The sequence below is a fragment of the Ambystoma mexicanum genome, chromosome 6q, assembly GCF_040938575.1.
Source record: "Ambystoma mexicanum isolate Mex_15411 chromosome 6q, UKY_AmexF1_1, whole genome shotgun sequence".
NCBI lineage: Eukaryota > Metazoa > Chordata > Amphibia > Caudata > Ambystomatidae > Ambystoma > Ambystoma mexicanum.
Genome location: NC_090937.1, coordinates 294383588 through 294411461, shown reverse-complemented (window position 1 = coordinate 294411461; position 27874 = coordinate 294383588). Strand labels below are relative to the sequence as shown.

The window sequence follows — 27874 nt, the reverse complement described above, 5'->3', positions numbered from 1 at the left end:
CATAAGGTGGTTTGTGTTCTTGTCCCCGAAAGTCACCCGTTTCAATGTAGATCTTATTCAGGTAGGTTTATAGAGATTTGCAATGCCAGTGGTTATGATTGGCAAGAGTCAAAAAGTGGAAAGTAGAATCCCTCAATCCCATTCATTAGGTTAGTCCTAGGAAGAGATCCTTGACCAGGCCTCCACCGACCAAAGTTAGGAAAGTTGATTTAGGGACATGATTTTACGCCCATTTAACCATATGGAGAACAGAGGGCGACCAAAGGGTGAGTAAACGTACCTCTCCTGACTCTTCCAGAGACCACTGCCAGTGTTCGAGAATCCGTTAGTGAGATTTCTGTGCTTGTGTGGAAGTCGGATGCAGGCCAAAATGGGGGAAGACCATGGGGGAGACCTCAGGCAGGGCCAGGAACTTATCAGACCATGGTTAGGGTGCATTGTCTGTGGACTGGGTCCCCCCTCTGTCAATAACAGGCAGTGTACACAAAGTGGGAACACAAAAGAAGGCACCAAAGTCCTTTGCAGAAATCATTAACAGATTTATTACAGGAAGAGAAGTAGGCACATTGCCAGCAGAGTAATTGAGGCAAACTGGGCATTTATTTTTGTCTGCACTGGGCTGGGGGCACAAGGCGGGGCATTGATGGGAGGCATACTAGCTAGGCACTCCCGACTGGCATGGGCCTGGGGAGGATCCTTGAATGCAGGAGTGGACAAGGGACACTGAGGGAGGAAGGGAAGAGTTGAAGAGGGTGAGGGCTGATCGAAGGGGGAAAGACCGGCAAAGGGCCCGCAGGGTGCAGAGAGAAATGGAGGGGAAAAAGGGAGAGATGAACAGAAAGAAAGGGGGAGAAGGAGGCAGAGGGGGAGAAAGAGGGAAAGAGAAGGGGAGCGAATGGGAGGGGAGTGGAAAGACTGAAGGAGAGTGAGGGAGATGAGAAAGGGAGAAAGAGCGAGAGGAGGGAAAGGGAGAGCAAAAGAGTAGGAGACGGAGAAAGAGAGAAAAGGGCAGAGACGGAGGCCAGCAGATTGGGGGTGGGGGGTACCTGGAGAGGGGAAGGGAGGAAGGATGCCAGATGTGCAGAAGTGTACCCGATGAATGCCTCTGCAATTTCTCTGCCCCCAAAACACGTCCAGCACAGAAAACAGTGAGCCATGGTCCTCTGTCCACTTATAGGTCTATTGCTCTGCACCTCCGATACACCCCCACCCCCTGCCTCCCCCTGATGTACACAATAGTGCCTAGGGTCCAAGTGATGTTAAAAGTGCAGGGATTTACATGGTGTAGGATGATAAATAGGCACAGCCCCCCTCTGACCCCCAAACCTTCTAGGCTGTTCCTATGGCTTAAGGAAGCTTGGTCCAGGGACATGGCAGGTGGGCAAACATACCCCATGATGCACACAATGGTTCCCACATAGCTGTTCCCAGGGTTCAGAGGGGCTTGTGACAGTAAGAGGGGGCAGGAGGTGGGCAAATATAATGTTAATGTTAAAGGATATTTATACAGCACACTTTCACCACCGGAGTGGTCCCCTGGCTCTGGCAGATCCGAAAGGGAAAGAGGGTGGGGTGGGTTAGTAGGACTGAGCGGGAGAAGAGCAAGAGAGCTGTGATGTGCTATTGGCGGCATCAGTTCAGTTAACTCTGTTAGCTGAGTTTAAGTGTGCTTTGTGGTTGGCTGCCATCATGTGCTGTTGTGCGAGACTGTGTGGTTTGTTTTGTTGCAGTGTAGTGAAATGCGTGTGGTTTGTTGTGCTTGGAGGAATGGTTGTGTTTGGCTTGAATAGGAGAGGTGTTTGCAGAGGGGTGAGATTTTTAGTAGGGTTAGTTAATGGCATCACTATCTAGATGCGACTCATGCTAATCTTCACAGTTCTACCTAGATGTGACATGCTAATCCTCCACATTCTGTCTAGATGAAATGAGTGATTATCTTTGCAATTCTGTGTGGATGTTGTGCATGTTAGTCAATTCACAATACAATTCCCATCCCTACATGCTTGAATGCAAACTGTGGGTGGTGTCTCAGCCGCTAGTCCCCGCGGTTCTCTCTCTCTCTCAAGTGGCCAGGGCTCGGCCATCGCCTTTGGATCCAGGCCCTGGGGGGGGGAACAGTGCGGGAGGAACACCTGACTGAGGGGTCTTCGGGGAATGGGACACCGGATGGCGAGGCATGGTATCCCTTCCCCCTGTAACACCTTTACCCCATCCTATAGGTAGGACACATGGAAACCTTACCCCCCTTTCCCTGCACAAGCACTTTCACACCGACAACCCACTCTGGGAGAAAACAGACGAACACTTCAGCAGTATACCTGACCTGTCCCACTACAATGGTTAGGCAATTACTGGCGATTACTCACACCTGACTTCCATTAAACTTACCCACACGGATAAAAGGCGGAGCACGAAAGCACACGCTGAGCTAGGCAAAGCACACAAAGGAACAGCAGTTTAGAATCGGCAGCTGAACAAGGGGAGAAATAACTTTTTGGCCAGAAACCGTTCCACTCAAACCTTTGACAGTGAAAGTGTAAGGCCAGGAAACCAGTCTGGAGAATCCTGCATTGTATGTCGGAGATATCGGAGGCACTCCTGCGTAACTGACCATGGCGGGGAGGAGCAGCAACCGTCGTGGTATCGTCCTTTGCTTCAAGAAAAAAGTAGCGCCAGAGAGATCAACACAGCCGGTGAGTTGGGGAGACCGATGCAACAACGGTCTGTGTTGAAGTCAAAGTTGCAAGCAGCAACATTGTATAAACGAGCGCAGGAACGAACATTGTTAAAAGCGTGTGATGAAAGGCGTGAGTAAAGCTAAACTATTAATGAATGCTTGAACTTGAGAAGGAAAGATACGATACCGTTGACATTGGTCCGGCACCTCGAAGGTGCTCAATCAAAGGTCTCTCTAAGGTATCCCGCCAAGAAGTGAGAAACTAAAGTAAAAGATTGATATGAACATTGTATGAATGAATCTGTGGTCTTGCAACGGTTTAAGCAAAACCCCTTGCACATTCGAAAGTCTTCGATTTTGATATCAAGAGGCAAACATAGAAAGTAAAATATTGTCTGTGCCCGAACGAGGGAGTCAATATGTGAATATTGTTCTGAAGGGATCCGAGCCCGAACGAGGGAGTGTGTGAACATTGTGATAAAAAGGGGGTCTGCGCCCTAAGAAGGGGAGACCCTGATGAACATTAGAAGTGAAAATTTGTACATGTGAAAATCCTAATGGGAATGGCACTTTAAGATTTGTTTGTTACGACAGGCCCTCTGCAGTAAGAGACTGTTATTGAAAAAGAGACAATAGCAGAAGGCCCTGATATCTGGCCTTTGAACGGTGTCCTCGTGGCTGAGAAGCAAGAGTGAATGCGAAGTGTGAACCTGCTGCTTTGCCCCGTGCTGAAAACGTGGGGCAGGGAAGCTAACTGCTCAACCGTCCTGACATAATTTCTTGAACACTTGTCTTTTTGCATACACCATTGTCCCACACCCATCCATTTCCTCATCCCTTCTCCCAGCCCGCCCACCCAGCGGATTGGCTATCCCTCTGCAGTGTAGCACTGCATTGCGCCCACCAGAAGGCTCATTTTCATTCCTCCCTTGACGGCAGGTGAGCTGCTTGGCGCATAGACCTTCCTAAGGCTGTTTTTTAAAATCTAAGCAGGCCCTGCGTTCATCGCGCTCCTCAAGGCATCAATTTCCTCATCCATTTCCTTATCCTGCCTCCCAGCCCTCCCACCCAGCTGATTGGCTATCCCTCTGCAGTGCCTAGGTGCATTTAATCCATCTTCACAGGGCAGCCCTCTGCCCTTGCAACCCCTGCGGCTAAGGGGCCCGAGGCAAAGGGTGACTCCAATTGAGGCGACTCCAGAAAGTGTCTGCAGGTATCCGCAGGGGAAAACAATGGCCAGCCGTCAACCAGCAACGACCAGGACCAGTACGGTAGGAGTGGTCTAGGTGGGGAGTAGAGCAATTACTCTACCCCGGAAGCCTAGCGACTTATCTAAAACACTGTAAATATTTCCGCTGCCTCCCACGACCCACACTGTTAAATCTAGCTGTGTTTAGTACTGCACCCATTTCATCTGTTAGGCGTAGGCCTCTCTCCCACTATACAGGACTCTCAAATCTAGCTTTGTTTAGAATTATAATCATGTGTTCACCTGTCTCAAATCTAGCTGGGTTTAGTACTGCACCCATTTGATCTGCTGATCTTGGGCCTCTCTCCCACTATACAGGACTTTCTAACATAGCTGTGCTTAAGTTTATAGTCCATTGCTCAACTGTGCTTCAAACTTAGCTTTGTTTGGTACTGCATCCATTTGCTCTGTCAGGCGTGGGCCTCTCCCCCACTATACACCTATGTTGAGTCTAGCTGAGCCTTATTTCAAAATGCATTGTCTGGCGGGCAAATTGTATTGTTGGCTGTAGGACAATTCCCTCCCCCCTATACGGGACTCTCAAATCTAGCTGTGCCCTTTTTCAAATTACATTAACTATAGGCCTTTCTCCCGGGATAAAATGTTTATTGGCCGATTGCTGTGGAGTGATACTGGGATTATTGGGTCGCACCCCAAGAGATGATAGTGATTGTCAGCCATGCTCATTAGGACAATTTTGTAATTACCATCTATACCCTTCTTCACACCACCTTATTTGTTTACTGCAGTATACCTTTCCAAGGAGCCCCACATTAGGAACGGCCACTGTATTTACCCAACGATATAACCTTCGCAAACTACCTTACTCGAGACAACGACTGAACAAGTCAACAATATCAACTGACAAGACCGCCAACAGACTGAGCCCCAACCCTTTACCTGACAATCCCGCTTAATCCAGTACAACACCACAAGACAGCCGGACCAAAGCAAAACCTACTTGGCGTCAACAGACAGAAATAAAAGCTCAAACTCATAATGCCGCGCAAATGAACAGGACCAAAAGAAAGAAAAGAGAAAAAAGAAAAACTCTACTGAACACCACCGAAGACTCGCAACTGCAGAACACAGTCCCACAGAAAGGAACGACAACAGAACCAATGCCGGGAGAAGAGAGAAATCACTCTACCTAACTCCATACCTTGCAAATAACCAGTCACCAGAACGAGCCAACCCAACGTACGAATCAACAGCAGACAACTGAATAGAATCACACAGAAGAACGGACAACGAATCGACGCACTAACACTTAACATTACCAAAACGAGAACAACTCACACTCCACAGCCACAAAACTTTGAAGAAGAACCTGATGAAAAAAAAAGATTGAACCTAGAAGAACTATTCAATGACAGACGACAGAACTCTACCAGCACCTCAACAAGAGACCGACCTGGAAGATAATCGCAACACCACTCCTGAAACCAGGCCGACAATAAAACACAAACCAAACCACACCTTTAAAATCCACTGCAACCAAATAAACGTAAGATCCATGTCAAAACACTCAACAGAGATCTTTGACCTTCTCTGTGACGGCGGCATTGACATCCTATTCATCACAGAAACATGGCTGGACGACAACTATAAAATCACACTCCAAAGTTGCCTCCTGACGAACTTCAAATGCCTTCAGGTAAACAGGAAAAATAAAAAATTAGGAGACCTCACAATAGCATTCAAAGAACACCTGAAAATAAAAACAAACTGCGAAACCATGGTCCTACATCTATCAGCAAATCCAAAAACTAACATCACATTAATTCTGGTTTACAGACCACCGACATACGATGCAACCTTTGTTGACAACTTCATAGAAGCCATCGCCAACATAGCCATCAAGCACGAACATCTAATAATCCTGGGGGACTTCAACATCTGGTTCGAAGATAAACACACCAATTCCCAAAACTCACTAATTGGACAGCTGACAACCATGAAACTACAGCAGTTGGTCAAAGGAGCAATACACTCGGCAGGACACACCCTTGACGCAATCTTCGCCAAGATAAAACTCCTCACCACGGCACCACCAATGCAAATAATGTGGATGACCATCTCATCATCGTGATCACACTACCCACTCAAGTCCACATCCAGCCCCCCAAGCTCACAACCATCACAAAAAGAAACTGGAAAATCTTCAAAGCAAGAAACCTAATGGAACAACTGGAGATGACCAAACCCTCAACTACAGAACTAGAGCTGGCTGACCCAGATGGGAAAGCGGAGCTACTCCACTCCACAAATGGATTGCTGATGCAATTGAAAACATCGCCCTGGAAAAACCATTTACCCCCCTCAAAAAAAGTGCAATGGCAAAATGGTTCACACTGCTACTAAAGACCATGAAAAAGGACAAGAAGAAGATGGAATTGGAATGGGGGAAAGAATACAACCAAGACAAGAAATTACTGTTCCAAAAACAAATCCGCGCATTCAAGAAGGAAATACAAAACGCAAAGAGAACCCATTATGATGACAGAATCACCAATGCCACCAACACAAAAAAAAATGTTCAACATCATTAAAGAAATGAGAAACCCATTGGTTGCGACAAAACTCCAACCCCCTCAGAGAATTTTGCAATGACATGGCAGACCATTTCAAGAAAAAAATCAATGGCATCCGACAAATCATACAAAACAGACCAACCAACCGGACCTACGAACGAGCCACAGGACAAACTCCAAAACTTTCCTGAAATATCAGCAGAGGAATTCGCCAAATTGGTAAAACACAGCAAGAAAGCAGGATCACCCATGGATCCCTGCCCCCCCCCCCTGACATCCACAAATCAATCCTTGTTAGGCAGAATTGCATGCAGTACCCCCTGGGACCACCACATACAATTAGGATTACAGGTGTAAGGAAAACCAACCTTTGGTATAAGTCTGTACTACAGTTTTTGATAGCGAGCTGAGCAGCCAGGCTTCTTATAAGAGGGAATGTGAGCAGTACAAGGATGTTACACAGAGGTCTTACAATCACAATGGTTCAATTAGACACTTGCACTCAAGATTTCTTGGTAAAACACTTATTCATTTATTACACAGTCATTTAGAAAACATTCGCTAGAAGGAGCCAACTTAATATCATGTACAAATATACTTCAGTTCCAAACCAATCAGTTTCAGAGTAAATTAGGCTCCCCTGAAATAGGAGCAAAACGGCACTTCAGTTACTTTAAATAGGAGGAAAAAGGCACAATTTAATAAAATAGATCACAAATACTTTTAGGCAGTTTCGGTTCACTAGAGGACTCAATTCAGTTCAATAGGCCTAGGCCAAAGTCAATGGCCTAGGGTCTTGGATAGGAAAGAGCAGTTCTTGTATTAAACGGTAAAGTCTTTGCCAAAGTTCTCAGAAGTAGTTTGTACGAAAAAGAATCATATGTTGGGTCACAAGCTGATTAGGCCTGCAAGTTGGGAAAGTTTCATGAACTTTCACTGTGAGAGGTACGTTTTCTCAATCGGGTTAGTACATTACCTTAATATGAAGATAAAAAATGCAGCTGAAGACCTTGGTTCTTGGCAGTTCCTACAGATCTCGCTGTTCCTCAGTCGTGGGGACAAGAGGGAGGACGTCAGGGAACTCCGGCACTGCACAGGGACGGGTCAAACAAGCTGGCACCATGGAAGTTCTTCGGTTCGAGTAGCTGTCGTCAAGCACACAAGCTGGTGTCCTTCCCCCTGGTTAAACCTAACCAGCACAGAGAATGGTATCCAGGTGGCTTCTGAGTTGATTGGTCGTACCAACTCAAAGGAAGAAGTCGTTCTTGAAGGGGTTTCTCTGTCGAGATGAACTTGGCGATTCGGACCTGCAGCAGGGCTTCACCGGGCAAACCAACTGTCCAGGAGTTGCAGCAGTCGTCCACTTCCAGCTCGTCTTCGGTTCTTTTGTTCCAGTGGTCACCAGCCATTGTGATAGGAAAGGGTAGCATTTGACTGCTACATGAGTTTCTAGACACAGGGGATACAAGGTAACCCCTCCAGCACTCTATAGGAAGATTGTGTGTGCTGGGTCTAGGAATTTTTAAAAAGACTAGTAAAGTCAATTTAAGCTTACATTCTCTGGGAAACCGTTTATCCCAGCGAAGGTTTTTAAACCTTTTGGAAGTCTAAAAAGACATCCCTGTGTCACTGCTCTGAGGGTGCTGTGTAACACGCATGAAAAGATGCCTATGGAGTTATCTTAAAACTCCATGATCAAAGAACACAAGAGTAAAACACGCATCAAAATACATGAGTGAGGAAAAAAGGCTCACACTCTTTCCAGGTAAAAAAAATCACATTCTCAAAAATGCAGCAAAGTTGCTGGGGGTCTCTAAGGTGAAGGGAATTGGCACATTTATGAGAATTCTCCCTAACAATCCTCACCCAAGTAACATCATCAGAATACTACAGAAACCTGTTGTGTGAGCGATTTAGGAACTGTACCAAAATCCTTAAAATCAAACCACTTTTAAAAAACACAAGTGGCTACGTGGAAGACCTCTCCACTACAGACCGATTTCCAACATCCCCTACCCGGCGAAACTCCTAGAAATGTACCTATACAAATTAAACCAAGAACATGTAGAAACAAACCAACTGCTAGACCAAGCACAAATCGGTTTCAGACCCGCAAGAGGAACAGAATCGGCACTACTATCCATCTGAGATGACCTAAAAACAAACGCAGACTCCAACACAACCTCAGCTTTGATTCTGCTCGACCACTACGCAGCCTTCGACTGTTAGCCATGACACCCTTACCAAAAGATTGGAAGACATAGGTATAATAGACATGGCACTACTCTGGATTAAATCATTCCTAGCAGACAGGACAGAAACCGTATGGATAAAACCCTTCAAATCTACTCTACGAGTTGACTGGAGTGCCTCAAGGATCCTCACTATCGCTACTATACTTCAACATCTACCAGACTCCAGTAATCGGAATCTTCAAAAAATACGAAATCATATGCTACAACTACGCAGACGACACTCAAATCATCTACAAAATCGAAGACACTCAAACCGATCACTCAACCCTAATTGAGTGTCTAAAAGAAGTATTTAACTGGATGAATGCCAACAACTTGAAAATCAACCCAGGAAAGACAGAAATCATGATTATACCCAAAAACCAAGAGAACAGCACCTACGTTCCCCGGATGGAAATGGGAACTGCGCCCACTCTATCTAAGGTAGTAAAAAATCTGGGAGCCCTGATGGACAACATCCTAACCTTAGAACCACAAATAAACGCAATAATCAAGAAATGTTTCTTCCTCCTTCACACAACAAGAAAAATCCTAGCTTTCCTTTCCTTCACCCACAAAGCCTCACAATCATCGCCCTCATGTCAAGAATCGATTACTCAAACAGCCTCTACCTCGGGATGCCAGAATACCTTCTGAAGAAACTACAATGCATCCAAAATGCAGCAGCCATACTTCTCAAACTATCCAGAAGAGACCACATCACTCCAGCGCTAAAAATACTCCATTGGCTCCCAGTCAAAAACATTGCATCACCTTCAAAACAATGTGCGTAGCACACAGGGCAATCGGCAGACAGGGAGCTGAATTCCTACAAAAGAAAATAACAATAAGCCAACGAGACTACTCAGACCCAGCAATAAAATCCGCCTGGAACCAAAACCATACGTCAAGAAAAAACTAGGAGGCTCCTCCTTCTCCCACCTGGCCTCAAAAACCTGGAACAACATCCCGAAAGAAATAAGAAACAAAGACCACCTACAATTCAGAAAACTACTAAAAACCTGGCTCTTCAACACCGCAGAAACAAATTGAAACAACTAAACAACCAAACAGGAAACACAGAGAACAACTTGACCGAAATTAGGATGACACAGACAATGCCCAGAAACGACTAAGGGAATGTGCTACAATAACAAGAGAGACAATGCTAGGTTGAATGGGACACAAACAACAACCCCAGGAGGACCGAAATAACACCCCTGACCGAATTCCATCCTACAACCTCAAGAACTCCATGAACGCCACCAAGTGCCAATTACGAATGTTAACAGTTGCCACTTTTGGAAGGAGCTATGGACGTTGGCATGAGTACAGCCCGGACTGAGCTGTGAATGATGGCAGATGCTGCGCCTAGACGTAGCTACGAGTGTTGGCATGTACCTTGCTTGGATGACAGGGTTTTGAGTGATGGCCTGCGTGAGTAACTGGGTAGGATTTATGATTACCGACCATTGCCACATCTGGATAGAGTAGCAGTTGTCGAGCAAAGCCAACTCCGGACTGCATCGGGAATGCCACCGAGGCCAGATTTGGATGGAATCGAGAATACCAGCTAGGCCCACACTTAGACAGGTTCCAATGGTGGGCAGGGGCCTAATTTGGGCACAGTTGTGAATATTGGCGAGCGTCATTTATGGAAGGTATGACTATCGGCTGATGCCAGAGCTAGATTGACATGCAGTGATGTTTGAGCGCCACACCTAGAACAACGTGGAACTTCAGCACACCGCTTATTGGCAACGATGCCAATAACCAATCCACTAACAATTTCCCCCCTCTGCCTACACCTCTCTAACCAGACACAACCACGGCCCTATACCACACCAACAGCACATCACTGCTCTCTTGCACTTTTCCCGCTTACTCCCACTAACTCACCCCCGTTCCCATCTCAGAGCCGCCAGAGCACCACAGGACCACTCCGTTGGTGATAGTGCACGGTACAAATATCCTTTAACATTGTATTTAGAAGTAAGGACTGGCAATAGGTTTATTAGTATAGGCCCTTTTATTTTGACAGACTCGACTACCAATGCGTTATTGTTTGATAGTCATAGCTTGCTCCTAACCTTTGATTTAGGTTTAGGTGTTCAACCATCCCATTTGAAGTTCAATAAACACACTTGAACTGTGATCACTTGTGTCAACATCATTGACACAGTGTAAAGTGTGGTTAACGTACACAATGATGCTGGTTGTAGGATGGCTAGCTTGTACAAGTATGGTAAATGCCGACTATGGCCGATAGACATAGGGAGGCAGAGTAACTGGGGGAGTAGGATAATTGGTGATGCTGCAGGTGGGTAGTCGGAGGGTTATCCAGAATGGCTAGATAAGATAATGGCTTTAGTGCAGGATATGATCAACAACCCATTGCAATCCCTGTGCATCATATTAAAGCCGCTAGGCACCAAGAGCCGCGTGGCAGCCCAACGGGGAGCAGTAACGACACACATGAGCAACATAGGTATCTGCCTGTGGCGACTGCTGTTTCCACATTTGGTCCCGTCATGGAAAGCCCAGGGGTTGAGTGCAGCGGTCCCTTTTTGGTGCAGGACATTGTTTTGGTGGCTCATCGTACTTCAGTATTGGTTCCAACTACTTTCAGTAGAAAACCTAAACGAGGAAAGATCAAGACTTGTGCAGGGCAGACCACTTTAGGACACCTCCAGCGATTGAAGGAGTGTTGCAAAGAGTCACTGTGATGAGGCAGTGACAGGCGATCTTCAGGGGACAAACACTGGAGCAGGCCCAACAAGGCTTCTGTTCATGCAAGAAGGCTGAAAATGCAGGAGCAGCATACTTGTTTCATAAATTGAAGATCCTCCAAGCTCCAAGAATGCACTCTGAACGTCAACAGCTGCAGCGAGGTAGCTCAGGCGAGAGCTGACCAGTCCACTGGTTGGTCCAGGGACACATTCAGAAGGCTCAGAAGGCAGTGATACTCGAGCAGGGTAGACTGGTTGTTCCCACTGTTCCAGGGGTTGAAGCACCAACAAGGATCTTCTTAAGATCAGGCAGAGGAGAAGGGCTTCATAGGGAGAGCAATGGAGTTGATGCTGTTCAGCTTCAGGAGTCATCTTTGGGTAGGTAGCGGGCTGCACTTGTCTTGGCTTTAACAATCTGCTGAATATCCCTGCTTTTATCCAATATTTGAGCTGGCAGCAATCATGGATAGCAAATGGCCACAACCTCTGTAAAGCAACAGACATTCAGCGAGCAGGGATGAGGATTGGGACTAGACAGTCCCACCCCTTCCTCTGGCCACACACGGTAACCACCTCTTAGCGTGTTAAAGCCACAGCTTTCCCGTGGAAAGATATTTTCATAGAAGGCATTTGCTGATGTTGGTCGGTCGAACAATATGGCCAAAAACTAGCAAACCTTTAGTAGCTGTTAGGAAAGATCTCTTTACAGCACCTTTCCTTCCTTTTCTATGGACCCCCAAACTTTTGGCTTATATGTTTGAATGTGACCTGCTCTTTTTGCAGCAAAGCCATCCGCTTCACTAACGTTTGTCATGGGGAAACTGACATGCCCTTCAGGCTGTCAGTACTGGGAAACCCTGTTTCCCTTAGTCTCGTTACTTTGTTGCCACTTTTGGTAACGTTTTATCATTGTACAATACATCTTACAATGCAGTACAATTGGGGTACACTTTTTATGTTTGCCATAGACTAGACTAACACTGACAGGAATTTTGGTTACTTTAGGTGTGCCTAAGGGACAAGGTGGTGGCAGCAGTTACTTTTTTTTTCTTTAAACTCTTTTTTTTTTATTAAATTCAGTTTTACAACATAAGAACTCATTCCCCCCCCAAAACTCCCATCACCTCCCCCAAACTCCCCCAACAGGGTTCTACTGCCCTGGATGGAATCCATTGGTTTTGTTAGGGTGAGCAACATATCGTCTGCAAATGCTGCCACTTTCTGTGCAACCCCCCCCCCCCCCAAATTGAATGCCGTGTATCGCACCCGTTTCCCTTATTGCTTGCAGAAGTGGTTCCAGATACATTTCATACAACATTGGGGACAGAGGGCAGCCCTGTTTTGTGCCCCTTCTCAACCTGAAGGGTCTTGACATCACCCCATTCACTGCTATCCTTGTGGATGGCGTCTTGTAGTTGGCCTGCACCATTTTCACACCCCAACCCCCCCTCCCCCCCATCTCCCCCAGGCCCATCTTTTGCATGACTATGAACAGGAAGGACCACTCCACGCAGTCCAAAGCTTTTTCTGCGTCTAATGCTAATAGAACTGCGGGTGAGTCGTCCGCTGGGCTTTTTCCACTATGTGAGCCACCCTCCTGATATTATCCGCTGTTTGGCGGCCTTTTATAAAACCCCCTTGATCTGGGTGGATCAGCTCCGGGAGGAAGGGCTCCAGCCGATTTTCCAGAATCTTCGTATAGATCTTGGCATCTATATTTATCAGTGCAATGGGTCTGTATGATGTCCTTTCCTCTGGGTCCTTGTTAGGTTTGAGAATTAATGTTAGTTTGGCCTCTTCCATAGATGGGGTTATTCTCCCTTTTAGCCTAATAGTGTTAAACAAGGATGTCAGGTGTGGTGCTAGATCTGCTACGAACATTTTATAAAAGGCTGCAGTATACCCATCTGGGCCCGGGGGCCTTGTTTTGAAGGTAGGTTGCAAATCACGCCACGTACTACTTCTTCACTGATCTCCCTACCGAGGAATTCCATTGACTCCCTCCCAACCTTTCCCAACTGGACCTTTTCCAGGAACTCTAAGTGGGACTGAGGACTCTGCAATGTATATAAGGATTCATAAAACTCTGCCAACGTTTATCTCTGGCAATCGTGTCACCCACTCCCCTGTTGCTGTCTTAAGAGCTGTGATCGCGTTCCTAGATTTTACCCCTCGCAGAAGGCACGCGAGTAGTGCATCGGCCTTGTTGGCCTTTGTATAGTATTTTTGGGTAACTTGAAGGAGCGCCTCTTCAGCTTTTTTTGTCTGAAGGATCTCCAACTGCCCCAGTTCTCTCCTGTTCTCCCTTACGGAGGTCCTGGTCGGAATAACTCCCGCCCTTAACCTTGCTGTTTCCACCTCCGCCTCAAGCTGTTCTTCCAATGTCTTAAACTGCTTATCCCTCTGGGCCCTTACTGCTATCAACTCTCCCCTAAGTGTAGCCTTGAAGGCATCCCATCGTATCTCTTTTCTTGTTCTGTGCGAAGAAGTCCCTGATCTTTCCTCCAATTTCTTCTGAGTACTGGCTCTCTCGGAAGGGACCCCGGGTATTTCCATCCTCACACCCTCTTTCCCTACGCCCCAAGTCTGAGCATGGATACTACCTTATGGTCAGCAATGCCAATGGGTCCCGTCTTTACCTCTCCAATATGGCCCGTTGATACCCAAATATAGTCTATTCTAGACTGCGAACCATGGACCCCCGAGAGGAAAGTATAGCCCTCTTCACCTTTTTTCAGTTCTTGCCATACATCCCTTAGCCCAACACTCCCGATCCTGTCCTTGAGTTCAGCAGAAATCACTGCTCCCCCTCCCTGAGCCCCCGGACCGATCCTGCGCCCTATCCCACGGTATGTTGAGGTCCCCCAGTAATACTATTTGCCCCCATGCCTTGTCTTCCAACATTCCCCTCAGAAATTGCTTCTGTCCTGCAGTCGGTGTATACACTACCACCAGGGTATATTGGTTATCTTGGTATGTCCCTTTAACTATGATGTACCTACCCTCCTTGTCCCTGTATAATTTCCGCAACCCTAAAGTCGACCGAATTCCTGATGGCTAGGGCTACTCCCCCAGATCCAAAAGCCCCCCCACTCCCCCCCCACCAGAAGCATGCAAAATCTGATTGAACCCCCACAGCTTCAGGCGCCCCTGGTCCTTTAGCCTAAGGTGTTTCTTGCAGCCCCAGAAAGTCTGGGCCCTCCTTCCTCGTAAAGTGTTCCAACTTCTTCCTTTTGAGGGGGGAGTTTAACCCCCTAACATTGTATGTTAGCCACTTGAACGGGTATCAATATGTATTAGCTCTCAGCTTGCCATGGCTCTCAAATCCTCTTTGACGTAAGCACCCCATGGGACCCTCCAGCCAATCTCACCCCCTTGGTCACCCCTTTTGTCTTCTAGTAGATCCCTGACCTCTGTCTTCCGTGCCACACATTTTATATGAAATCCGCCTCCTCCGCCCCCTACCTCCCGCGCCTCGGGCCCGCACATTTCTGTTAAGGCAGCCCACTCTGTGGACCCTGTCAAGTTCCTCTGTGTTCGGGTCCCCTACCCCTACGAGTACTGCGAAGATGCTTTGGGTGACCCCCTTCAAATCCTTGTCTTGCACTGTTTCCGGGAGCAGTTTCACTCTTATGTTGACCCTCCAGCGAAGTTCCAGGTTCCGTGTTGCCACGTCCAGTTGCTCGATTACCTCGGTGTTCGCCTTCGTGTCGTCGCTCACTTCCTGTAGACCTCTCTCCACAATGTCCGTTCTGTTGTCCCACTCCAGTCCCCTGGAAAGGGGTGTAATCTACTTATCTCCAGTTATCACTGCCCTTTTGCTGGGGTCGGTCTCCTCCTTATTGCAGGGTGCTCGATCGTTAAGTCCCACTCAGGTTTGATCTGATTTATGGGGGCGGTTTCCCTCCCCTCTCCTAGTACCAAGGATTGGGGTTCCTATGCACTGCTGCCGGGTTCGTGCGCCTCTCCCTGGCGTCACTGTGTCCAGTCGTGCTCCCCCTTTCCTGCGGTGCACCCTGTTATGCTTGTCCTCGTGGGTGCACGCTACTGGTCCGTGCCCCTCCGCCCCCGTTCCACACTCAGAGCCCTGTTGGCTGGAGCTTACACAGATCTTGGCTCTCCCCTATTCCCACTGTGGGCGCTCCTCTCCCCCCGCTCACCACCCAGGAGGCGCCGGCGATCCGCTATCTCACACGGTGAGCCCTGGGGCCGCACCAGGTTCGCTGCGTGGGTGAATCTCATCTGGGCCTTCTTCCCTGCCTCGTCCACGCTGTTTGCTGAAGTGGGGCTCACCGATCCTGGGCGGGGGTCAACAGGCACTGCTCAGGCTCCTCTCCGCTCGTTCCTTCTCCTTGCCAGGGTGCGCCGCGTGGAGTCCCAACTGCTACTTCACTGTCCCGTCTCTCGCGGCGCCTTTGCCCAATATCCCTCGCTTTTCCTGGTAACGCCGTGCAGGGATTTTTAGCTACGCACTCCTCGCCATCAGGTCCCAGCTCTCGCCGCTCGCCCTCCCGCTGTGGTGCTCCACATCCTCTGGCGTCTGGCCCTGCGGCGTCCCGGGTGGTCTCCGTCGGCAGCCAGGCAGCCCCCGGATCCTGCTGGTGTAGTACTGGGCCGCGCCACAGGATACGTGGGCTCTTGGGCTGGCGGTTACGGCTGCCTGCTGGGCTCCTCCTCCGCTGGGGTGCCTAAGTCGCCTTTCTGCGGTACTTCAATCTAGCGATCGTGTCCCTGCTGCCTTCCCCGTCCCCATATGGGTTCGCGACTTTGGTGGGGTGGTGGAGCCTACTGAAGTCACTAGGGAGACACGGGAGCTCTGCTGACGCGTCTACCTTGTGTCGGCAGCCATCTTCGAGTCCAGCAGTTACTTTTTTGATATTTTTTGTTGCATTTGACTTTAGCCTTACTGCGTTTACCGTGTTTGGCTACCAACTGTGGCTAGTGTACAAACATGGCTGTGCCACATGGTTCTTCGTTTGTCCCTTGGCCATCTTGTCATTAACTCTTCTTCCTGGTCTGTGATGCCAGGAAAATCCTTAAAGACCATGTCTATTTGCTGCCAGGAAGTGGGTTGGGGCTGTCTGGTTTCAGTATGTCCGAGTTGTAGTCATGAGTTGTGCCAGCAGTGGTCCTGGTTGGACAACTGCTCGGGTGTGTGGGTGCCAGATCTGTGATTAGCTAGTGGGAATTTCAACTCTTACCTGGCTTTTTGGATGAGGACCCCAGCACCCACTATCTTTATCACCCACTCCTGCCTATCTCCAACGGCTACCGATCAGAAACCATTCACAGAGCCACCTCAAAGGGACCAAAACGAACTCAACACTGCAACCAGCTAGCGATTCCAACATACAAAAGTGTCAAATCAGGTAGCTCCAGCTTTGCTGTCCTAGCCCCCAGTAATTGGAAGGTACTATAAGGCCCCCCCCCCCACCGTCAGTTAAGAGCCCTCCATCACTCTGTTCCTCAAGGCACTCAAAACAGAACTCTTCCGCTAGCCCAGCACCCGCCTCAGGATGACTCATTGTGTAGCTCCACATGCTTCTGCTTGCTAGCCTAATGTAGGCTGCATCATCCTCACTATGAAAAAGGACTGCTTCACTAGGTAAACTGTTCATTATGTAAAACTGTGCGTTCGTCCAAGATAAATATCCTGTAACAGTGCCACGATGCCCCTGGGCCGCTGGCGCGTTCTACATCCAAATGAATAAGCACCCGTTTCGGATAGAACCTGGGTTAAACCGAAGGAACCAAGTATCCTGTCCAGCTGCAAGCCTCGCAAGGAGATCCTGGACCTGTTGGAAGAAGGCCTGGCGGTCAACTTTTGTTGCTGTCCTGAAAGAGCCCTGTCTTGTGGAAGATCTCAAGCAGTGCTGCGAGGCAGCTGCGACCCTTGGAGTGGAGGGAATATCCATTCTCGACTTCAGCTTGACGCCCTGCGAAGAGCATTCAGAAGTGCCCCTGGACTCAGTGGCTGACCAGCTCAGAGTTTGGGCTATCGTGCTGCAGAGGTTGCCTTTCCGCGTTAAGGCCTAGAACTTGGTGGATAACCAGCATGTGCTACAAAGACGCACCTGTGCCAAATGTTGTGCTTCTAGCATCAAGGGGACCCGAGATAGGAGGCAAAGTTTGATTTTGGCAAGTGAATTCCCCCTGGGTCGCCGTGCATCGGTAGCAGTCGTCAAACAGCTTTCCTGCATCCAGTTCAGTGATGAGAGGGGCCCTGCATCAAGCTCTTCTGCATTCTCCAACCTGAAGACCAAGCACCAGCATTTGTCACCGACCACTGAAGTGCTCGAACCTGCAACCCCTGGGCATCAAGGGCTGACGCCGACGGTGGGAAAAACGACCATGAACCCTCTTCCGAAGACCTCAGAAGTACAGGGGGTGAGTTGTTACGATACTTACCTGAACCCCTATTTCCCTTTTTAAAAGTTTGGAAACTTTTGCAACATTTTGGCTTTGCCACTGCTTGTTCACGCAAGCACTCCGAACGTTGGGGACATCTTTGCGAGTTAGAACACCTTGTCCTCTACCACTTGGAACTCTTCTTTGGACCCCAGAAGCCCTACACTAATTTTGTCCCTGTCTCTCGAACTATATGGCACTGTGGTCAACCATACATCTTAGAGATGGACTTCTAAAGTTAGTGGAGTAATTCTGTGGACCTGTAGTGCTGCATTCTATTACTCATCTTCCTTTTCAGGCGGTTGATATGTATTTTGCCCTACTCCAGTGATTGTATATATGTATCTTTTATTTAGTGTTTTGTGATATTAAATGCTAGTAGTCATTTTTCATAGTGTTGTATGGCCATAAATACATTTTTCTATAACTGATTTATGAATGGATTGTGTCCTCCCACGTATTCCTAATTCTTTGATATTTCCTTTCTAGCTTCAGCTGTTTTGGAAAGAATCTTCGACAGAGGGCGCGGTGTGCCAGTCTCGTCGACTTGAGGGCCTTTGTCCGACGTCATCACCAGTATATGTAGCATGTGCAGTGATTTTGCTTCGAGAGAATTTCGGTGCGCTTCGGTTCTTCATCAAATTTAAATTTGTTTTCATCGGCTCCCTCGACGCCTAAGACGGGTTTCAAAAAATGACTGTGGGGCAAAAATGTTGGATCACTGATCCCCACCGCATATGTCTTTGGTAACTCGGCACGGAACATGGCACAACGGAGTGTGGTTCCTGTCAGGCTATAACCGAGAAGGATGTCCTAAATCGCCTTTGACATTAAGTTATTCCTTAGCTGAGAGAATTACATGCCCGTCTAAATCCGACTCCCCGACTAAGTGGGAGGCGTTTTCAGAGAGATTAAAATGTTGGAGAAGGAGCCCCTGACCCCCTCGAAAGAAATGCCATGCCCATGTCGCTCTGCATAAAGGGACACACAGATTCTCATCGGGAGCCGTTAAGGCCTCGAACCTACGAGAAATTGTTTAGGACTTGGACAAGTCTAGAATCCATCCCTTTGAAGGTTTCATTGAAGAAAAAAGTAAAAATACAGGGTCAATTTCATCAACGCCTTCATCATTTGAGCCATCAACACCTGTATAGAAAACTTTGGCACTAGGGTCGACAACCACAACGTCGGTGACCTCGAAGAAGTTAACAATGACTTATTTGAATCTGTCAAAGCTACCAACAGCACAGGAAAAACTTCCAAACCTTTACAAAGAAGGATTTCTTCAATACATTAACCTCAATTTATGAGGTAATGAGCCTTCTGATGGCAATACTATGCCTTTTCGCCTACAATATGGTACACCAAATGTACCAGCCAAAATAATATCGGAGGGTTCTAGAATTAAAGGTTTATATGAAAGTCTTCAGACGGCCAGTGTTTCGGAAACCAGACCCTTCGATGCTTCATATAGACAATGAGCAAAGTAGTTAGTTTTTTGGATGGAGCAGGGCTACGCCTCCTTTTGAGCAAGATGGTTTGACTGGAATACTGGACCAAGGTCCACAGAAAGATCCCATCTTGCCTTTTCATATTGCTCTCCAAAAAAAGGATTAAAAAAATTTGGAAACTCCAGAAACGAATTCTGCAGTTAAGAAAACCTTCTCCAAGAAGTATAGTGTCCAGGAGTGACCCTGATTTCTTGACTAAACAACCTATGCCAGAAAGTTTGGTAGTACAAGTGGCAACGTCTGCTAAACAGTTGGCATACCCCACTATTCCGCCAGACAGGGACGACAAGTGTGTAGATGCTTGGCCACAGAAGATCTTTACAGCAGGGAGCATGGCATTGACGCCTGCAAATTCCTTTTGTGCCTTGTCAAAATTCACGTTCACCCTGTGGGATTGTGTACCAATGGCGGCTGACCAGATATCCCAAAGGAAACAAACGAGACGGCTTCCTGGCTATCATTAAAGATGGAAAAATGGGTGATGTGCGAGTACCTACTTTCAGGTCTTGATACTGCAGATAGCATTAGCAGGTCCATGGCGACAAGTACTGTGCTACGCAGATTTGCGTGGTTGAGAAAGTCAGGGTTTGGACCGGACGTGCAATCCAGGCTTCTCAATATGCCCTTTGGCATATCTCAGCTGTTTGGCAGCAAGGCTGACGAAAGCCTGGAAAAGCTACAGACCTCTAAGTCTCTCAGCACTGCAATCGGCCTTAACATTCTTACCCTAGTGCATAATCTTGGAGGGGTAAGTCCTTTAGTTTCTACTCAGTTGGAAGGGGACAGGCTAGTCATAGAGCCCAGAGAAGATTCCCTCATGGTGGACGAGTGTTACGCTCACCTGGTTCCCACAGGGGCGTCGATCGAACCCGGACAGCAGCGGCCTCCACCAACGTGAAGCGTAGGGCAAAGATGGCTGTCTGAACGGACCAGCCTAGTCTTGTGTGCTTGACTCGCAGGAATATTCTCCTGTAGATGGAGAAAGGGATTTAGTCCTGTGGATTTGAGTGCAGACCCCTCCCCACTGCTCCCACTCTCCCCACTGGCCACCTCCGATATTCCCACTTAGTGTCCTCACCTTATGTTTTTAATGGATGAGCGCTCCATCCTGCGTGGCTTGCAGGGGCGTGTAGATACCAGTTACTTCACTGGTTTGGGGTATTGGAGTTCTGGAAGATTGACTCCGGAGTTTACCAAGTTTAAAGAGTTCAATATGTCCAATGCTCACTCTTGCACCCCTTGGTGATTTTGCGGCAACAAATACTGTCTGGAGGTTGCTGGTGGCGTTCAGTGAGTTTAACTTTTGTTTTTTCCTCCCTTCATAGATGCGGCGTAAGAAGATGCGGCTTATTGAAGGATAATGCCTCCGGTGGTAAATCGGGTAAGCCGTGTGGTAAAATGATTGTATTTGTAGTCTCTCTAGGCTCACCTCACTATTCCTTTGTCTTTTTTCCCCAGGTGATGATGGAGGCAGCGCCGAGTCGAAGATGCTGTGGACTGGTGAGAATGGAGCGGCGCAGCAGCTGCGAAGCGACGCGTGTCAAAGTAATGTCCCTTCAGGCTCGGAATGGTGCAAGATCCTGAATCAGGTAAGGAATTAGATTAATGTCCGTAACCTAACCTCTTCTCCTATTTTCCCCTTTCTTCTAGGTGCTCCGGATGCGAGGCGGGCGTGGCAGAGGACTGGATGCAGGTTCTCGGGCACGGTGAGCGTTACGCTGCAGAATGCAGAATAACGCGAAGCGTGTGTTGTAGATCGGGCGTGGTTTAAATAGCCTCGAAAGTAGTCCCAGGTAAGAAGTCCCTAGAACCACACCCGAGTAAAAAATAGTCCTTGCAGAAAAATAGTCCCTTCCAGGTCTCACGTTGGCCTGGATGCATGTGCCTCATGGTGTGCCTGAGGTAAGTGATGACTATGAGCCTGGCGCCTTAGGCGCCAGGGCTGAACCCAGATAGCCCCTAGCCGGGGCTTCTGAGGTTTTACTAAATGTCTGGATGCCTGCTTCTGGGGCAGATAGGCTTGGTCCAGATGCCCGCGGGTAGGCATCATGACAACGAGGGAGAGGTACGAAGTCTGCCCAAGGAATGACTACTTTGCCCTCTGCCGCTGCTTTAGCCGCTTCAAAACCTCTGAGGCCTTAGCCACAAGACCCCGGTGGGGGGCAGACTCCATCTGAAAGAATGGTGGCGCATTACTTCAGATGCAGGGGTATTCCAAACTGTAGCCCAGGGTTACTGTCTTCCCTTTCATAACAGGCCTCCGGATCATCCACTGGGGAACAACTCATTCAAAATTCCAGATCTGGTCCTTGTGCAGGAAAATGTGACCCTGCTAGAGAAAGGTGCTATAGAACCAGTACATGTAGCAGAGAGGAACAAGGGTTGGTATTCCCCTTTCTCATCCCCAAGAAGGATGGAGGATTGAGACCCATATTGGACTTAAACCTGGACAAATTCCTCAGTAAGGACAAGTTCAAGATGTTTACCCTTTCTCAGATCCCTCAGTCCCTCCAACTCCAAGACTGTATGGTGTCATTGGACCTTCAGGTTGCTTAATTCCATGTGCCTATCCATCACAAGCACGAAGTACGTGAGGTTCGCGATTCTCATTTTCTATTTCGAGTCCTGGCATTTCGGGCTGACCTTCGCCCGAGGGTTTTCACCAAGTTGATGGCGGTTGTGGAAGCGAGTTTCAGGAGTGGGGGTGGGAGGATTCACGTCGGCCTCTAACTGGACGATTGGCTGATCAGGGCTCGGTCTCCCAAACAGGCCCTGGAACATCTCAGCATTACCTTCCACACTCTCCACAGACTGGGCTTCTCGCTGTTACAAGAAGTCCCACATGCTACCATCTCAAAGACTCCCAATTCATCAGAGCGGTTATGGATGCATCCTCGGGGGTGGGCGGGGCTTGGGGGGGGGGGGAGGTGGGGGAAACTCGCCACCAGAGGTGAGGGCTCATCACATTCTGTAGATGACAAAATTCCAGAGTGCCCAGCGAGAATCTCTGCAATGGGCTCTCAGGACTCAATGGTCCAAATTCTCAGGCAGGATGTCGGTCCTTCAGATTATTTTATTTATTGTGCATTTGTAAGGCGCTTATACATAAAGTAAATTGTTTCAAAGCGCCCACAGGGCAAAAGGGGAGGGCACATGGGAATGAAATGCAAATATTATAACAATGAAGAGCAAGAAAGGGGCATTCTTACTCGGCATAGTGAGCATTCATGACGTGCATGTGCAGAGAGAGAGAAGGGACGAGGGAGGGCGGTAATTGCTAGGCGTTCCACGGGTGAAAGTGCAGGGGAGTAAGCTGCAAGCAGCTGTTGCATGTCTGGCACAGATCACTTGGTAAGAGTGGTCAACTGCCAATACAATAAGTGCCGGCCTGTGAGACCGTACAGGCCAGTGGGCGTCCAAAGGCAAGTGCTGGTAGTGGGCGGGCTGAGGCTATTGGAGGTCAAGGGGGGGGGGGCAGTACCCAGAAAGGACACACAAGGGCCCTGGTCACCAATCTCAGCAACTGTGAGGTGTAGGAAGGGAGGTAGAGCGGGAAGGAGGAGGTGAAAAGGAAAGTCTTGAGGAGTTTATGGAATTTGAGGAGATCCAGCTCAAGACGGAGAGGAAGGGGGAGGCTGTTCCAGAGGGAGCCAGCTGAGGAAAGATCTCCGTCACCAGCTCGCATTAGAGAAGCGCTTGACACGCAAGAGTTGGTGCCAGAGGAGCGTAAAGATCTGGAGGTAGAGTATTTGGTGAGAGCCAGTTGTAGATAGCGTTGCCCCCGACAGCCTCATGGATGATGCAGAGGGATTTCATTTTGATCCTTGCAGCATCCGAGAGCCAGTTGAGATATTGTAGTGTTGAAGAGATGCTGGCACTGGGCTTGAGGCCAAGGATTTTTGTTTGTTTGTAATGCGCCAAAATACCCTAAGGTAACAAGGCGCGCAGCAGTTACATGAATTTGCGAGGCTTAGTTACAACAACAACGATATATACATGTATGTACACACAATAATGGTAATTATAAGATTATATACAAGTATACAGGTAAGCATATGTGGGTACAGAATAAACAGTTGGCCAGAATATCAAAGACTTAATGACTAGAAATGTTTGAGGGCTTATGTTTTCAGCCATGCAACAATCTTTAATCCGAAGTTTTGATAAGGTAGGTCCATTCTAAGAGTAGGAGGTAGGGAGTTCCACAGTTTATCCACTTTCACTGGGAAGCTATTGCCCCCTATGGTGGAGCATTTAAAGTTGGGGACGGAAAGGCAGTCTTTACAGGCTGTTCTTGTGGGTCTCAGGGAGGTCTGTCTATGAAATCTATCAATTAAGTAGATTGGAGCAGCGTTGTTGAGTGACTTGTGAGTAAGTGACGCAGTTTTTAAGAGAATGTTGTCTTTGATAGAGAGCCAGTTATTCTGTTGGCTATGTGCTGTGATATGATCTCTTCTGGAGATGCCCAGTGCCGCCCTAAGAGCGTTGTTCTGAAGAGTTTGTAGTTTGTTAGTGGTGACTTTGGATGACCCAAGATAGAGAGCGTTGCAATGGGACAGTATGAGCGCTCTAGCAAGGGTCAAGCAGCTAGTGTCAGACAGAAAGGGTTTGGCTGCATGGATCAATTTACACGTATAAGCCGTGGAAGAGGCTAGGGAGTTCACCTGTTTGTTGAAAGAGAGGTTAGAGTCCAGGTAAACACCTAGCTTTTTAACTTCTTGTACCACCTTGATGCTATTGCCATCGATCGTGAAGGATGAATAGGCAGGGCCTAGTTTCTTTAGTCTAGCGGTGGTGTCCAGGATGATTCGTTAAGTTTTATCATCATTCAGGCATGGTCCATGTGTGGCCATCCATGCCTGGATGATGTACACTCTATTCACCAAGGCCAAATCCTTCCCATAATCTCAAGAAAGTGGAAGGAGGATCTCGGTATCATCTGCGTAGTTAGTGTAGGGGATACCGAGATGATCCAGATCATCGAAAAGGGGCTTGGTAAATATATTGTACAGTGTAGGGGAGACACAAGAACCTTGCGGCACACCACAGGTGATAGGTATAGGGTCTGCTGGATGGTTCTGCCGTTAAGGAATGATCTGATCCATGTAATGGCCTCGACAGAGAAATTAGCTGATGTGTGGAGGTGTGTGCATAGGACAGAGTGGTCGACCAGGTCGAATGCTGCAGAGAGGTCGAGGAGGAGGAGGAGTAAGGTGGCTTGGCCGTTCTCTGAGCTCATCGATTTGTGTTTTAAGGTCAATAAGAGCCGTCTCCGTCCCATGTTGAGGACGGAAGCCTGATTGTCTATCTCCAAGTAGGTGAAATTCTTCCAAGTATTTCTGAATTTGTATGGATAGGATAAGTCTTGCCACCCTATTCTGGATAAGATGGAGGGGACATAGAGAGGAAGAGGGTAGATTAAGGAAGAGACTGTTGCAGTAGTCCAACCTAGAGAGTACCAGAGCTCAAGACCCATTGAGCTTCTTGTGGAAAGTGAGGAAAGGAAGGATTCCTTTTGAGGAGGTAGCGTTGAAAGTCAGCCTTCTTGGCAAGGTCCTGGATGTGCGGGAGGAAGGAAAGGGAGGAGTCAATGATGACTCCAAGGTGTAGGGCTTCGGATTATGGGCTCTCCCCCTTCGAGGGTCACCAGAGTGAAGGTAAGAAAGAGGGAGCTGGAGTGCTAAGGATCTGTCTTCCTGGCGTTGAGGCAGACATCATTGGAGACAATTCAAGAAGGAATCTCCCGATCAGCATTTCACCTAGCTGGAGAAGAGAACACGGCAGCGCCGCTCTGAGCAGGCAGAGCACAGCCTCCCACGAGTGTGAACTAGCTCAGGACCTAGCTCAGGAAGTCCTTCAAGATTTTCCCATTTGGGGAACCCCTCAATTGAATCTGTTCACGACCAGGGTCGAGCAGAAGTGCAAACTGTTCTGCTCCAGGGAATTTCCATCAAGAGAAGCGCTAGGGGATGCGTTTGTAGTGGACTGGGAGTTTCAACTCCTGTAGGAGTTTCCTCCAGTCGTCGTCATTCCACACGTGATCAGGAGGTTGAGAACGTTTGGGAAGTCCATGATCCTAATTTCTCAGGATTGGGCTATGAGGACGTGGTACCCAGACCTTCTGGACATGTGAATCTGCTCTCCAATACGTCCTCCACAAAGCGGGGACCTTCTCTCACGAGAGGAGGGTCGAGTTCTCCATCCAGAGGTCAAGACACTCAACCTTCACGCATGGTTTCTGAGAGGTTGAGATATAAGGATTTGGACATCCGGGATGACGTAATGGAGATTTTGCTTTTCGGCCAGAAGGCCAGCAACAAAATCCTTGTATTGCTGCCGTTGGAACAAATTCAGCAGCTCGTGCAGGGAAAAGTATGTTGACCCTTTTCAATACGACACACCTATGGTGTTATCTTTTCTGTTACACTTATCAAATCTGGGGCTCCAGATTGGAACATAAAGGGTTATCTGGTGGCGCTTTCAATCTTCAAGCGCTCTTCTGGGGTAAGGGGGACTTCTTACTCCCATTAATCATACAATTTCTTAAGGGACTCACTGATGTGTTTCCACCTACTCCTTTTCAGGTCCCTGTATGGGATTTAAATCTTGTACGAACATTTCTAGCTGGCATTCCATTTGAACCTCTGCATTCATGTCCATTAAGAGTGTTAACATCAAAAACCATTTTGCTAGAAGCAATAATGTTAGCCCGCAGGGTGAGCAAGTTGCAGGCACTGTACTGTAAACCTCCATACACTGTATTCTATAAGTGGTTCTTACAGTGAAACCTTCTTTTCTGCCAAAGATGGTCTCTGGCTTCCATTTGTCTCAAAAAATAGTTTCATCAACTTGTTACCCGCCTCCTCAGTCTGGAAAGGAGGAGGAGAGGTTGCATAGACTGTATCCAAGAAGGCCTTTCAGTTTTTATCTCACGAATGTCTACGATTCACCAAGATGATCAATTATTTATTGGTTATACAGGTCATAAATTAGGTTTGGCAGTCACAAAACAGACCTTATCCAGATGGACTATTCTGGCTATTGTGGAATATTATAGATTAGCTGGTAAAGATCCTCTGGAGGGTCTGAGGGCCCATTCTACGAGGAGCATGGCAACATTTTCTGCTCTACAGAGAGGGGTGCCAATTAATGACATCTGTGCGGCAGCCACCTGGTCCACCATCCATACCTTTGTAAAATATTACTCTCTGGACACAAGTTCCACTCAGGAAGGAGGATTTGGAAAGGCTGTCCTTCTTTCGATCCATGATGACCTTTAAGGACCGATCTAAATTCTTACTCTCGCCACCAATCCTGACACTGCTTTGGAGTCTATCAAAAGATGACTAATACGTGGGAGGACACAATCCATTTGAAGAACAAGTTACTTACCTGTGGTATCGTTCTTTCGATTTGATGTTCCTCCCACGTATTCCTCATCACCCCTCCCAGCCTACCCGACTGTAGAATTTATGCGTTTTTACACTTTAAGCTATTTTAGAGTCTACTACAGTCTGAGGAGGTTGATAGTAATTCCTCAAAAAAAGGGGGAAAAAACAGAACTGAAGCCAACGGGCGCTGCGTGTGCTACATGTACTATTAATGACGTCGGACGGAGACCCTCGCGACATCGAGTTGACGAGACCAGCGCACAATGCCCTCTCACAGACAAATGTTCATAAGCAGCTGAAGCTGGAAAGGAAGCATCAAAAGATGAATACGTGGGAGGAACATCCAATCGAAAGAACGTTACCACGGCCAATTCACTTGTTTGTCTAATTGTGTTCCATGCCTTTTCGCTGTGTGCTCATTGAGGACCCCTTACAAGCTCACCAGCTTTGCCTAGACTTGGCTACAGCTCCCAGAGTTGTCACTGTCACTGTATTACGTTGACCTTGTATACATCTGTCCACCATACCAGAGTATAGAAAACCAGTCCTTAAAGTAGCCATTTGTGGTTCATACAAAAGTGCATGAGTAAAATGTCACAAACTGTAAAAATATCACTGCTGCCACTAGCTTGTCTTATGCACACTGTAAAAGTAACTAACAAGCAATTATATAAAGTTGTACGAATTCGAAGTAGGCCAACTGCACTTCACTGTAAGTTGATGTGTGCAATTGTAGACAGTCTCTCCTACTGACTGACTTGGGGATTAGTCGGTTTACCCATAAGAATGAGCAAAACAGGCAATGGAAGTAAAGCAGAAGGTTTTACTTGCCTCCAAAAAGTCAGTAAAGGGTTCAAAGCAAGCAAAAAGAAAGGGTGTCCCATCATAGTCTATGGGAGGAAAGCTGCAAAAAGAAAATCTTTCGCAACAGCCTACATGTTCTCTCAGAAAGCTTGCTTTGGAGGAGCAGTCCACCAGAATTTTTGAATGTGGCCATTTTATTCTTGCTCTTCCCCTCCTCCTGGTGCTCATCTCTACGATGCGGAATCATTGGGAGGACACAATCCATTAGAAGAACACATTTCTTGCCACAGGTAATGTTTTTTTTCTCCTCCCACAGATTCCTCATCACCTAGCCTAC

General features: G+C 47.7%; 1 protein-coding gene across 1 annotated transcript in view; it reads left to right on the top strand.

The window, feature by feature from the left end:
* Positions 1 to 27874, top strand: part of SMC2 (structural maintenance of chromosomes 2) — a 938385-nt gene that overhangs the window by 459946 nt on the left and 450565 nt on the right. The window lies entirely within an intron of this gene.